Below are 14339 nucleotides of genomic sequence, written 5' to 3'. Positions count from 1 at the left end.
TCGGATATATTTATGAACATTGTTTGTATATATTCGAGACAGCAGCAGACCAAAAAATACGATACCTACATATATATATTTTCAACTTTTGCCGCCTCAAGTTTATGCAAAAGCATTCCTGCCACCCCCTACACACACTCTCCCTCTTAGTCGACGAAAAAATTGAGAGCGCCAAAAGTTTTTGTTACCTTTAAACAAATTGTCCCTTTTTTTGTTGCGAGGGAGGAAGCAACAACAAGGACACATTACAAAAATCCGGCTAAGCAGGATGTGCGCACTTTTGAGCCTCCTTCTAGGTGTGCGAGTGAGGGCGTGCGAGGGTGTGTGTGTGTGTGTGTGGGAGAGGATTCTGTTTGCCATATTTCCGTTGATATTTCTCCTCGAAAACTTGGCCAAGTTTCTTCCTTTATTCTTAAAAGTTGTTTCTAGACCAAAAACGAAACTGTTTAGGCCTCGTGTGGAGGATATGCTCTACAAAATGATCAGGGGTATGATGGAATTAGTGTATCTTTTGAGAAAAGGAAATAAAAAACGAAAGAATATTACTGAAGGTTACAGAAATGTTCTCTGGTTAAAAAGAAGAAAAGGTTTTTCATTGGATTCTTTTTTGGGAATATCATCTGTTTTCAACCTTTTTATATTTTTTATTTTGTTAATTGTGCTTAAGGATATTTTCTTAAGTAAGGAAAACGCTTTTTAAATATTCAAATTTAAGGAATAATTTAACAATAAAGATCTTTGCAGTTTTAACAGTATTATTGTTAAGATTTTGGCTCTGATTCTGAAAGAAATGTCCATAACCTTCCCCCTTAAATATCTCTTCCATGGTGTAACCCTCAAGAGTTAGTGTATACGCCTCTGCACTTCTTGCTTCCATTCTTTTGCTGGCTCATAATTCTTGTTAAAAAGTTGGCATATTAAATAAATATTTCAAATATTTGCTCCGCAGCAAAAAACTCTCTGGAAGGGGGAGGGGTACGTGCAGCACGTACATAATTATGCTTTGATCTTGGGCTTTGAGCTTATTGATGTTTCATAGGGAGCCCGGCCCGAGTCCCCTCCCGTTTGGTCCTTTGGTCCTTTGGTCCTTTTGGTTTCTGCCGCTTGACCGAGTTTTTCCTTTGGCCCGCTCTCTGCCATAACCAAATCAAGTAGCCGACGTATGTGGCAGCTGTGGATGTGGGTCCTTTCGTTCAGCTATTATTAAAAATGCAATGCTATTAATTTAAAATAGCACACGCTGTACGAGAGCAGGCAGCAGCAGTATCCGTCAGTTGAAGGGCGAAAAAGGAGTACATGGGGGGGAGTGGTAAGGGGAGTTGGGATGGTTGCCGTGGCTACCTTCGTCCTTTTGGATTAAGACTACAATTAAATTCACATAAAACAAAATATCCTGCGGTGCTTTTTATGCTTGCGCTTGTAATATAAATCCTTTTGGCTAATGGGGGCCACGAAAACACACACTCACAGCAGCACACAGCATTCGGAAAAGCTCCAAGTGCTCACAGCAGGAGGTCCTGCACTGTAGCGGGGAAAAAAAACACAGAATGGGAGAGGGATTGGGAGGGAGTGGAAAACTGGGCAAGCAAAATGAACTGAAAACATTGCAAGGACAAAGAGTGGTAGGGAAAGTCGTGGGGTTGAGAGAGACAGCGAGGGAGAGAGAGAGTGGCAGGGATCAGCGCGGCTCTCTGAGAGGGTCTGAGAGGTTTAAGAGAGACGGGCACGAGGTAGAGAGCGGGCTTCAGTGCAGGGGCTTGAGTGCAGGCTTCAGTGCAGGGGTTTAAGAGTGGGGTCTCTGAGAGGGGTTTCTGAGAGGGGTCGGCGGCAGATGGGGCAAAGACTGTAGACACCAAACGTGGGTTAAGCAGCGCGCTCGTGTGGAGCTTCTAATGAACAAAATTCTGGGTCTGCGTTTGTGCATGCGAATGAGCATCCAGCATACAACATTCAAGCATCCAGGAGCACGAAACAGATACACAGACGCAGGCACAGACACAGATACAGACACAGGTACACCTGTACAGGTACAGTACGGGCGACCCCATTCTGGTACAGTAAAATATGCATCCTTCGTGTGTGATTAAGCGTAAATCCGCTTTTATGTCTTTGGCATTACGCAACAGCCACTAAGAAAAGAAAGAGAGCGCGAGAGAGAGAGAGAAAGAGAGAAAGCGAAAGGTCGAGAGCGGACTACATAAAGAGAAATGGTTTAAAATTAAGTGCAATTTTTTTTTTGAGTTTGTGTGCCTCAAGGTTACTAAATTTATGTCGGTTGGGGGTTCAAACGAGTGGGGCAGGTTCTTTCCAGATGATTTGCCAGCATTAAAGCAGGTGAAACGAGAAAAGCTTGAAAGCGGCTGACACGCCCAGAGAAAAAAGTCAGCGAAATATGGTTTGATATTTATCATAATTTGATATCTATGAAATAATTTCATATTTAAATTTAAAATAATCATAATTAAAATTAGAATTAAATATTTAGATTAAATATATTCAAAGTCTAAGTCCATTATTTATTTTTTTCTTGCCCCTTACTGCTCTCTGAAAGGCTTGAGAGACCCTTTCCTGCGAGGCATGGCATGAAATATTTATTTTACTTCTTTTAAGTATATATGTATACTCCCTTTCTGGCCATGCGGGGCACAGTGCCATTCACATACATGCCGAAAAGGTTGCTGAAATCATAAGATTCGAATCAATCATTAAAATAGAAAATATATAGACATACCTCTGGCTGCAATCATAGTGCCACCAGGGACCCATTCTCTCCAATGCACAGTTTCCATTCAAGTTTTTATCGTTGTCCCTGTCGTAGGTGGTGAATTTCCGGTCTTTGTTATCCCTCATCGAATCACCCGCATCTCCAGTGTAGGAGCCCAGCCTTGTCATACGATATGACTCGCTCTCACTTTCGATGCGGAACTCGTCGTATTGGGCGTAGCGTGTGCTCCCCTCGAAATCCTCCAGGTGTACGGACAGCTCTTGGGCCTGTGCTTTCGTTATGGCATGCAGTCTATCCAGTCCCATGAAGAAGTCCCCTGTGATGTTCTCTTGTACGCCGCCCAGTCTTGAAGGAAGTTGAGTTCTCCGTTCGTTCGACGGGCGATCACAGTCCAGCCAGAACCCGCAATCGTTGCATCGCAGGAAACTTGAAAGGGGTGGAAACTGGGATCGTTAGGACATTCGCTGTACTCATTCGCAAAATATAATCGTTGAACATTGGGACTGTCTGTCACTTTTGCGACACTCTGAAGGTAGGTTTCTTTTTAAATCATTCTCGATTTCCGTCTAATGAATGCACTCGAAACTTTAGCACTCCAGCATCTGTTAATCGCCAACTTTTGCTTAGAAATAAGTGATTGTGATTGTGATTGAGACTCGGTCTCGAGTCTTCGATGTGTATTTTGTTTTTGCATTCTCGGAACGATCCCACTGCTGAGTCCACACATGACATGTATCTTGTTTCGGCCTGTTGAGCTTGCTACTTCCAAAATGTAGTCTGACCGAAACAATAACCATACAAAAATGCAGTATGCTCATAGAAATTCAGCAAATTGATGCTCACTGGAAAAATGATGGTCTTCCTCGAATGCTCACATACGATTTTCTCAAAGATTTCATTTTCGAAAGCCTTGGAATTTCCTATCCACTGCGCTCACTTAGGAATTGCCTTTTGCCACTTAATTTGAAAGCAATGTGCCCCACTGTACGTCGGTTGTATAAATATATTTTATAATAAATATATATATATAAATATTGCAGCAATGGGTACAATGATTTGTCTTTGGATCTGTAAATTTGGTCCCTAATTTTAATAGGTCTTAGGGATAAGGAATAAATCACCTATATATTTTTGCTTACGATCTACGCGTTTTCTTCAGGAATCAATCAAGTGTGTAAAAAAATAATTAGGGGTACACATAGTATATGAAATCTCATCTGATCAATTGAGAACTGTTGGTCCGATTTGTAATTAAAGATTTTAAAGTATTTGTTGGTATTTTTATTATATTGTGGTGTTTTGTATGCCAATAAATACTACTGTACTACTAGTGTACTGCAACAGAACGTAGAAGAATAGTGGAATATAATAGAAAATAGTAGAAGCCTTAATATTCGTCCTTGAAATTTTCTGTAGTACACCAAATGGTTCAAAGGATATTATATTTTTATATTAATTTATGATTTTTAAAATAAAAGCTATGGAATAACTTTTATTTGTAACTTTTAAAATACAAATACAAAAAAGTCCCATTTTCGATTTTAGTTGAAAAAATGATACTTGGTTATTATTTTGCATTTATTTCAATACAAATTCAAAATAAGTTTTATTTCTTAACTTTTAAATACGAATTGGGATTGGGTTCCATTTTTTATTTACAGCCCCTGACTAATAATATTTAAAACTCAATAAATAAAATGTGTAAGATAATAATTTCTCTGATTATATAAAAGCTTAATTTCTGTAGAGTATTTCTCAAAATTTTGTGATGTATTTTTAAGAAATGTTTCTTTCGAAATATTATGCCAAATGAAAAGTTATCCCCGCACCAATTAATACCCCATCATAGCCTTTGCTTTGGAACAGCACCTGCACCGGTAATCCCCTTTCCCCGGTGATCCCCTGGTTTACTGGCCCTGTCTCCATCCACACATAGAATGATAATAACCTTTTAATAATAAGTTTCGTAGCCCCAGAACTGTTGGCAATTTCCATTATCAGACGATTTCCAGTGCACTCTCAGACAGGGGGGACAGAGGAATGGTTGACTGAGGGACAGAGGGACAGACAGTCGAAAGCGAGTGTCCGATTCAGTGGCAATTCTGTTTAATGTGCATTTAAGTAAATAATTGAAATTTATTGCAGTTTGTGCAGGAGGGCTCTGCAGCACATAGATATATGTAGGTACTACTTATGCGATTATATATATGTAGTATATGAAATGATTGAAGAAGTCGAGTGCATAAAACTATAATTGGAAGCAATTTCCAAGAGCCAGAACTCTGGATGGATATCGGGATGGATGTTGTGTTTATTCGTTGACTCGTGAAAAATACAAAGAAAAGCCGAACAGCACAAAAACACAAAGGAAACGTCAGCAGAAGAAGAGTTTCATCCGCCCGAAGGTTTCCCTTTTCTTTTCTCTTCTTTTCTCTCTCTGTTTATTTAGGTTTTTTTTTGGTCAGGTCTCATTAAGGTCACGTGACCAAAGGGAAGAATACTCCCAATCTTGGGGGAAAAGTGCAGCCATGCATGCGGTTGCCAAAATGTTCTGGGCATCAAATGCAGCATTCGTTCGTTTCGGGATTTTTTGGCCTCGTCCACGTCCACGTCCAAGGAAACGAGAGTCAGCCTCTTAGCACTCGACGCATGTTTCACGCACATTTGAGCACAGACGACATTTCCATTCCCCTGCCCCTGCCCTTGCCCCTGCCCCTGACTCGGGCAATTATCATGCGCCTAAATCAGCATCCAACCCTCCCCCGTCCGTGTCCTTGGCGTGTTCAAAGCAAGTTTTTCTCAGGCAGCAGCAGCAAAAAGAAAATAAAGAAAAACTTAACAGAGGGAAATTACGCACACGAATTGCGCTGGACAATAAAAAACGAGAGAGAGCCAAAGGAATGGCGAATAAATTATGAACAACGCTGGAACAGGCGGGGGCCACAGTGGGGCATGGCCATGGCTTATCATCTACTTGCGCGTCTAATTTGTTGGAAAATTAGTTTGTGTGTTTTGTGCGTGTAATTTTCATGCAAGCCCCGTCCCGTGCTTTCGGAGCGGAGCGGAGCGGAGAGGAGAGATCTGCACTTGATTTTGATTGAAATACCCACAGAGAGAAGAGAGCGTAAAAAAGGGCATCACAGTGTTGCTCGGTAGGGGGAAGGGAGGCGAAGCGAAGGCGGGGGGTGTGCCAGCCAATTTTGGTTAACATTTATGACAATGCCTTCAAAAGGTTCGCCTTTTTCGTGGTGGCTAGAACTTAATGGGGTGCCGCAATGGGGGAATGTGGCCAAGGACAGCTAGTGGCTTGACATTCGGTTTATCGATGGGGTGTAGGGCGAAGAGGGAGGGCTTATTGGGGGACAGAACAATGCTGTACACACATATGTACGAGTATACGGCCGAATCTTAAGGTTTTCTATGGTATGCAAAGGACCTACTAGGAGGAATGCTTCCTCTACATTTAGCAGGAATCGTATTGTAGTTCTAGTAATTATAAAATCAACATTAATTTCGGATTTTATAACAAAAAAAAGGAAACACAACACAATCCTAAAAAAAAAACAAAAAAAAAACGTTTTAATTAAAATAATACAAATTTAAATTAAAAATTAACTTCTGATTTTTATTATTATCTATTTTTATTATTAAATTCTGAAGGCTTATTAGTCTCAACCAGATATAGCTTAATTGTAAAAAAATAATCCGAATAACAGTGACTAAAAACTAAAACCTGCAATTTTGTTTAATATAATTATAAAATTTTAAAAATTGAAAAACTACTTTTATTCTTAATTATTATTATACAATTTAAAAAAAAAGTTCTTAAATTATTTAAATAATAATCACCAGGAGATCTAATAATATCCACCTAAAAATTCTTCGACCTTGACACGCAATATTTTTTTTTTTTAAGTAGCTGTAAAAGTTTAACAGTAACAGCAAACAACCTAATTTGTATCAGTGATAATATTTTATAATTAAAAAAAAAAAAAAAATACAATACTAATTATAATAAAAAAATAGATATACAAATTACATCAAAAATTAAGAATAAGATAAAAGTCTATCCTGTTCCAGAAAACCTCTTGAAAAACTGTTTTTTTTTTAATCTCTTAATTGTAATCTCTGCTATAGGGACTAAAATATGCCAAAAAAATCAACTCAAACCTGAAGATCTCATGTCAAAAAGCCTCACAATCGGAGTATCTGTACCGTCCATTCTTACCTTTTCTAATATCCCTATATTTTTTGGGGCACTCTTTAAGCTTCAATCTCGGCTTGTTGAATGAGCATCTGCCGACCAAGCGGCTACCAGATTCTCACACTCGTCCAGGGCCCTCCACTCCACTTGAAATTCCTCTTCGGATGTGCCAGCAGATTCCACTTCTTGTTTGTCGTCTGCTCTTTAGGGATTTTTGCTTTTAAGTAAACATTCGCACGTTTTGCGTTAAATTATTTTCGTTTAAGTGCTGCTGCTGCTGCTGGCCTTTTATTTTCTGCGGTTCCTGCCTTGATTGTGGCCGATGGCTGATGGCTGCTGCGTCTGCGCAGAGGGCTCTCTGTGTGTCTGTCTGTTTTTTAGTATCTCCCTCCCAGTGGAGAGGATACCCCTTTGATTATGAGGGCGTCACTGATGTGCGCGCAGCTGGGGCCCAGGGTCTTGTTATTTCATCAGGCCAGCAATCAAATGAACGAAGAAAGAAGCAATAAAGGAGGCTTGAATTGGGCCCCTAGGCGACTGTTGAATGCCCTCAAGGCCTGAAGCCTTTGAGACTTGGTCGAAAGATAGTTGGGGAAATATTGTTTGAATATTCCTTGGAATGGTTCCACTCCTTCGATGGTTTTTGCGTTGTCTTTTCAAAGAATAAATGATAAATATTCATATTTCTATTTCTAGCAATATCCCTCCTTCAAGGTCAAAAGTATGTACTCTCCTTTCGAAAGAGAATCGCAAACAAAAATAAGAACGCAACTGAAGTTCTGCGAAAACGAGGAAGACCGAAGACGACACAGGAAACTGGTTTAATTGGTTGAGAACCGAAACGAGGCGTGGACGGGTTGTTCCTCTTATTCTCTTTGGGGGCGGAGAGGGACAGAGACTGTTGCACTTGCCCCTGCATTGTCTGTGGCGTCCACCCACGCCCCTCCCCTGTCTGAATAAATCACAAAAATCGCAACTCATCGAACTGTGAGGCAAAAAGTTCAATTCAATTCAATTAGCAGCATATTTTGTGCTGGCAAGATACAAAAGCCATGAGATACAGATACAATGCCACTCAGATAGCGGCAATTTATGAGGCCCATGGCATTGTCAGCATGTGGTTCCAACCCCCAACCCTCCTTGTGGCATGTTTTGACACTGCTGCAGGCCGAGAGAAAAGCGAGAGACGCAGAGACACAGGCAGATACAAAGAGAAAGAGAGAGAGAGAAAAAGAGAGAAAAAAGGGGAGCACCCGCTGTTCACACTCGATGGCATGCGATCTTCAGATGCCTCTGCTGTGAATGAGTGTGGGGCTTGGGGCATGGGGCATGGGGCAGGGTCGCATGTGGCGCGCGTTGCGTGGCGTCGAAATGATTTAAAAGTTGGCGTGTGTAAAGATTGTGTGTTGTGCAATAAGCGACTCACCAGGCTGCCCCTGGCCCAGCCCTGCCTCCAAATGAGCCCCAGAGACCAGCATCGCAAAAGTATCTGATAGATAGATAGATACGAGTACTCTTACAATGTATGCTGGCAAACGTTAAAGGAGCTTCATGGGGGAGATCTTGTTAGCCCAATTAATTAGTTGATTAATTGATACTCTCTATAAATAATGTATCAAAATATTTGAGGGGGGATTTTTCGAAGGTGGAATTTGAATCGATTAAATCGTTTGTCTTTCAACCAAATGAAGCTTAAATTTTCTGAATATTGAACAGATGAGCACATACCTGATTAATCCTCCTGATTAATAGATTCTTAGTTTTCGCAAGTTTATTCTGAAAGAAAAAGAACAAAAAAATACAAACATAATCATAAATTAATATGAATATTTTTTAACATTTACATCATATTTTTAAGGAATATTTTAGACCATTTAGAACCCAAAAATCGTACTTAAAATATGATTAAGTATTTTAAAAGTCTATTCTTAATGATTTCTTCCATGTAGTACAGATATCTGATGCTGAAAAGCAGCGAGGATCCATTCCAGATCTATATTTAAAGAAAAAACTGGCTGAATAGCATCTCCATCTTTTTTTCTTTTGGATCCAAATTCCTCTTCCAGCAGTTTCTTTGTAGAACCATTATACCTCTCTCTATACGTTAGACCTCTTCCCGGATCAAAGTTAATATTTTTCCAGCAAGAGCCTGTCCCCCCCCGGCTTCACTGGTTGCGCCACACCATTCCATTGTTGCAACTCAATGACCCATTGAAAAGCTGTTTGCCGTCTCTTGTTTTGATGGAAAGTTGTCTTCCCCCTGTTTTTGAGGCGGTTGGGGGCGTGACAGGTTGCGTTAAATGACAAATTACAAGTATTTACATGCAAAACACAGCAAGATGCTGGCCCGGGATCGGTACACACTGGCTGGCAGCCTGCGTAATCGATGAGTGCGGCGCGTGCCGTGTGGCTACAGAGGAGTCGCTCTTGAAAGCCAACCAAGGTGGGGCATGGGGCACACAAAGCAAGCCACACGTTGACAGAGAGCCCCACGAAAGACAATCAAGATGCTGGCATGGGGAGGTGGATGGTGGAGGGAGTGGCTGGGAAAAGAAAATGAAGCGACGAGGCGTAATTGAGCGTAAGAAGTCAGGCAAGGACTAGTGCCTAGCGCCACCTGTCGGTGGTTCAGTGTTTGTATGTGTGTGTGTGTGTGTGTGTGACATATACTTGAAATTGATTGCATTAATGATATGTTGTTGCTGCTGCTGCTGCTGCTGCTGCAGCAGTGAAAGCCTCTCAATGATTGCCAAGTTTTGTCGGCGGCTCTCACACAAGTTGATTAAAAGTCTCGAGTGAGTCGTGGATGCAGCAGCAGTAGAAGAAGGAGCACGAACGGAACGCTCCTCGAATGGAAAGCAATTAGCAATTGACACTTGGGTGGCAGCTTAGAGGAGCAGCAGCAGCAGCAGCAGCACCAGGAGCAGCGGCAGCGGCAGCGAGCGAAGAAAATGTCGAAGAAGCAAACAAACGCAATTAATGAAAGTGGCAGTGGCAGTGGCAGTGGCAGTGGCAGAGAGAGACAGAGAGATAGAAATAAGTAGAGACGGCGAGTGTGAAATGCTCTTAAGCAGGTACAGTAGGTGACAAAAGCTTCAATTTGAGCTTCAAGCTGTAAAGGAGGCCAAGATAAATCGAAGGATATTTTTACAGGCGAACGGGTATATTGGAGGATATTGCTGTTTATATGTGTGTGTGTGTGTGTGTACAGTGTCAACAAACTTGTGTTGAGAGAAAGGAGAGCTTAAAGTAGGTACAGCAGGTGACAAAAGTGTTTCATTAGAGCTCTCTATAATTAAATGTTTCTTAATGATAGAAAATACAAATTTTTGAAGCGATAATTGGATGGAAAATCAAGGAAATACCTAAAAGTTCATTAGAATAGGTAAGGAGATGCCAAAAAGCTTATATTTTACATATTTATACACGAAAAAGGTACAGTTTGTGACAAAGGCTTGTCTTTGAAGGTTTTAACAGTAATTAGATTATGATAAATCGAAAAAAAGTGAATAGGATATGAAAGAAATTACTCTACCAATAATAATCAGGCAATGAAAAAGTACAGTAGGGGACAAAAGTGTGCTATTTGGGCTATCCATAGCTAACACGTTTATTTAACTTAAAAAATATCGGGTTTAGAGATGATATTTACTTGGAAAATCAAGAAAATACTTTGATATTCCAAAGTGCCAAAAGGTTTTAATAAAAAATGGTTTTTTGAGTTTTTTATAGTGTAAAACTTATGATAAATCGAAAAAACTAGAGTAGGCGACAATCTTAGGTACTCCCAAGGTTAGTTCCAAGAAAAGTATGGATTTAAATACAAGAAAATTCATATTAAGGCCAACCCATGCTGGCTACAACATTTCAAATAGATGTCTTCATGGCATTAATCCAGTTACAGATCTCCTTGCAACCCAATAACCTGTCCCATCCAGCTCCCCTCCAGAGTGCCCTGCAGTGTAACTATGGCATCTTGTCGCAGCGTCAGAATCTTTGCGGCTCACTGCACAAGTTACCATGCCACCATCCCCTTCGAGCATGCCAGAAGGAGGGACTCCACTCCATTGGCTATCGGGCCACGCAACGCTGCCTACTTGGGGGCGCACTGACCGACACAACATATTTCCAAGGAATATACATATATTCCTATAAATATGTGTATATTTCTCATGCAATTTAATTTGATTAACGAGGCGCAAGACCCCAGATAGCAGCAGCTGCTGCTGTGGGAGGGGAAACTCTCTTTAAATCGTAACTTTACTGACCCAATTCTCAGGCGAAAAGCTAAGAATTTGCTACCCCTTTTGGCCACAAAAAGAGACTCCAGAAACTTTCTTCCGGGGAGTCGTGCCCCGTTGTGCTGTCACTCGGCCGTCTGTTTATTTTCATAGGCGCAGTTTTTAATTAAACATCGCCCCCGAATGGCACTTCAAAGTGCCATTTAGTTGCTATTTATAGGGAGATCAAAGCGAGTCCAATTACTCAACGCCAGGCCGCCAGGGCACTGCAGAAAGTTGGCAATGAGCTAGAGAGCCGCCTCGCAGGAGGAGTACGAGAAGAAGGAACTCCACGTGGCACATCACTCCAGTCCACTGCACTGCAACATGGGGTGTGGCAAGCAGGAAATCGAAGTGCGCTCTCGTAGATCGTGCAAATGGACCCAGACGCCTGCCCCCGCCCCTGCCCCTGCCCAAGAAGGTGTTAGACGAAGAGTTTCCATCGCATCCGAAGTGTGACCAGGCCCTAATTGCATGGAAAGCCGGTTGCCGCTTGCTGGTTACCTCCTGCCACACACAATGCCTGCCACATGCGCGGTGCAGTCACACGACTTTCAAAATCAATTTCATCCGACAATAAATAATTTCTTAATAAATTGCACATTCAAAATGCAACTTCCTGCAATTAAAGGCCAAGTTCCCCCTGCCCCCCGTCCTTCTTTGCCCTCCTCCTTCATCTCCTCCTCTGCTGCATTCGAGTGCAATAAAAAATAATTGAAAATTCAGTCACGTAAACGTTTTTCCAGCCGCCGTTCTCTACAGAGCGATCGCTGATCGCGCGACTCATTAATCCATTGCGGCAGGCTCTTGTTGCAGCTCGCTTGTGGCAGCATTGAGATGGCAGAGTGACCAGATCGGGGGCATATCTTTTTCTAGAATTATATCCAAAAACTATATTTTGTTCGCATTTCAACTGTCGCTGCAAATTCCTATTTCAATGGCTCTCGCAAAAGATATCTTTTCTCTCAAGTCTTTCCCTTTTTTCTAGCTACCTTTCGACCATCTCCCCTTAGGCTCCAACCGATACTCACGCTCCCATCTCTCGTTGTGGTCTCCGCCGTTGCGTCGCTGGTTTTTGCCCCATAATAAAAGCACGCGGCTGGCTTCGCTTATCAGCCGGCGACAATCGGCGGAACGTTGGGGGGCACGTACTGGCAGGTGTGGGGGGGGAGGAGCACTCTTCATATTTGGGTTAAAAAGGCGTGCATGCAATTTACTTCTCCTCCCCAGATTGAGTGGGGGATGGGATGGCACGGAGACAGAGAGAGAGAGAGAGAGAGAGAGATCATCATCATGATTACAAAGCCAAAGACACACTCCACTCCGGCCTCTCGTCGTTGATGATGCGTTTGATTGAGGCGCGGTGTGGCAAGGGGCCAAGGGGCAGATCAGAGCCGAGACTTAGTTAAGGCTGCAGTTAATTAATTGCTGCAACTGCAACTGCAACGAGCGAGCGAGCGATCGAGCGGGATCTCTCGCTTGCAGGTGGGCGTGGACGTTGGACTGGGGTTTTTTTTTTGTTGCAGGTGGTTTTGGGAAATTAGAAATCTGAAGCCGAACCGATCTAACCGGCAGATAAGCCGTCACAAGAGAGAGAGATGGAGCGGGAAAATCTACGAGTCGTGAGGCGGGTTTGATGGGGATTTTCCTCCACGTCATGATTCGGAGAAGCTTTTCCCATATTTGCCCACGTAAAAGAGAGTTCTTCAGTGCTGAAAGAACCACCAAACTTCTGCTGAGACCTGCACAATTTGCTGGCTTTTTCTCGGAAAGATTTGTGCATGAAACCTGCACAATTTTCAGCCTTTTTTTCCACTGAAACCTCGGTAATTTCCTGCATTTTCTTCAACTGAAAACTCTCCACAATTGGTGGCTTCTTCTGTGACTTGTGCAACTCCCTCTGACAGCTGCAGCTGCTGAGAAAATGGTGGAAAGTGTTGGCGACTTTTTTCTTTTTATTTCCTAAACAGAGGAAGACAGAATGTCAACCGATGGAGGGAAAATTACAACTGAAACGAGTTTCGCCGCACGCCTTTGTCTTCGTCTCCGTCTCCATTTGGCCTGGAATCTGCCCCTCGCGAGGGCCTCGACGGGTTGTTTGCAACGAAATTGAAAATACATTTTTAATGATTTGTTGCTCAGAGATGCAGCCACATGCAGTCCAGGCAGCAGTGCTCCATCAGGAGGTTCGATGAACCGCCAAAAGGAAAAGGAAGAAGCTGCTGTCTATTCGCGTGAGTCATCCTCGTGGTTCCGTGATCAGGTTTTTGTTGCATGCGAGCAGCAGCGGGGGGCTCCTCTTCAATTTATGGCATTGCCCCAAAGTGGAGCACTTAAAGGCAAAGCCAACGGCACAAGAAGAGATCCAGACAAAGCCTCGCAAAGAGACAATGAGGATCGGGGCTCTGCTGCGGTCACGAAGGCATAAACAACAAAAAGTGATATTGTTTTGGGAGAGAAAGGGCATGTGCCTGGCCCCAAAGGGTTTGAAGGATCCACTCTGCCCCGCTTTCGCCTGTCAAAGACCTTTCGTGGAGGAGATTCTCGGACACACTTGATTAATTGTCCAGCCTTCAGAGTATCCGTTAGATACACTTGACTTTTGTGTGTGGAATTCGGAAATTGAATATGCCAAAATATTGCCAGGACACTTGAGGCTGTCAGGGGCATCCGTATCTGTGTGTGGATAATGAAGTGCTGCAGCTGCATAGATACACAGATACACAACCATTCGACAGGGCGAAAACTTGAAAACAAATAAGCAAAGATACAAAGGACACCACCACCACCACCACCAGGACATTAGAATATCTAATAGATGCTGCTGGCTGCTGTCTGCTGTCTGCTCGAGTACATTCTGAAGGATAGCCCAAAATGTGACAACAAGCTGTCGTACTGTGTGTGTGCGTGCGTGTGTGTGTTTGTGCTTTTGCCTCAAGATACAAATGTATCTACAGCTGTCATATCAAGTAGCCCACTGTCCAGTGCCGCACTGTGGCTGCTGTGTGTCTTGCTGTGGTCAATGGCATTTGCCTAAGAGGATTTTAAAATTTTAAATTAAGTGGCGTTGCTTTTAGAGCCAAAGGATTCTACCCCGATGCTGCTGCTGCTGCTGCTGCTGCTCTGGCAT

At 42.5% G+C, this 14339-nt stretch overlaps 1 pseudogene; it reads right to left on the bottom strand.

Annotated features, from left to right (window-relative positions):
* Positions 1-2605: 2605 nt before the first annotated feature.
* On the bottom strand, positions 2606-14339 carry LOC108161238 (annotated as a pseudogene).

The sequence above is a fragment of the Drosophila miranda genome, chromosome 4 (assembly GCF_003369915.1).
Source record: "Drosophila miranda strain MSH22 chromosome 4, D.miranda_PacBio2.1, whole genome shotgun sequence".
Lineage (NCBI taxonomy): Eukaryota > Metazoa > Arthropoda > Insecta > Diptera > Drosophilidae > Drosophila > Drosophila miranda.
Note: the sequence above shows the minus strand (reverse complement) of the source record. Positions and strands in the feature narration are given on the sequence as shown.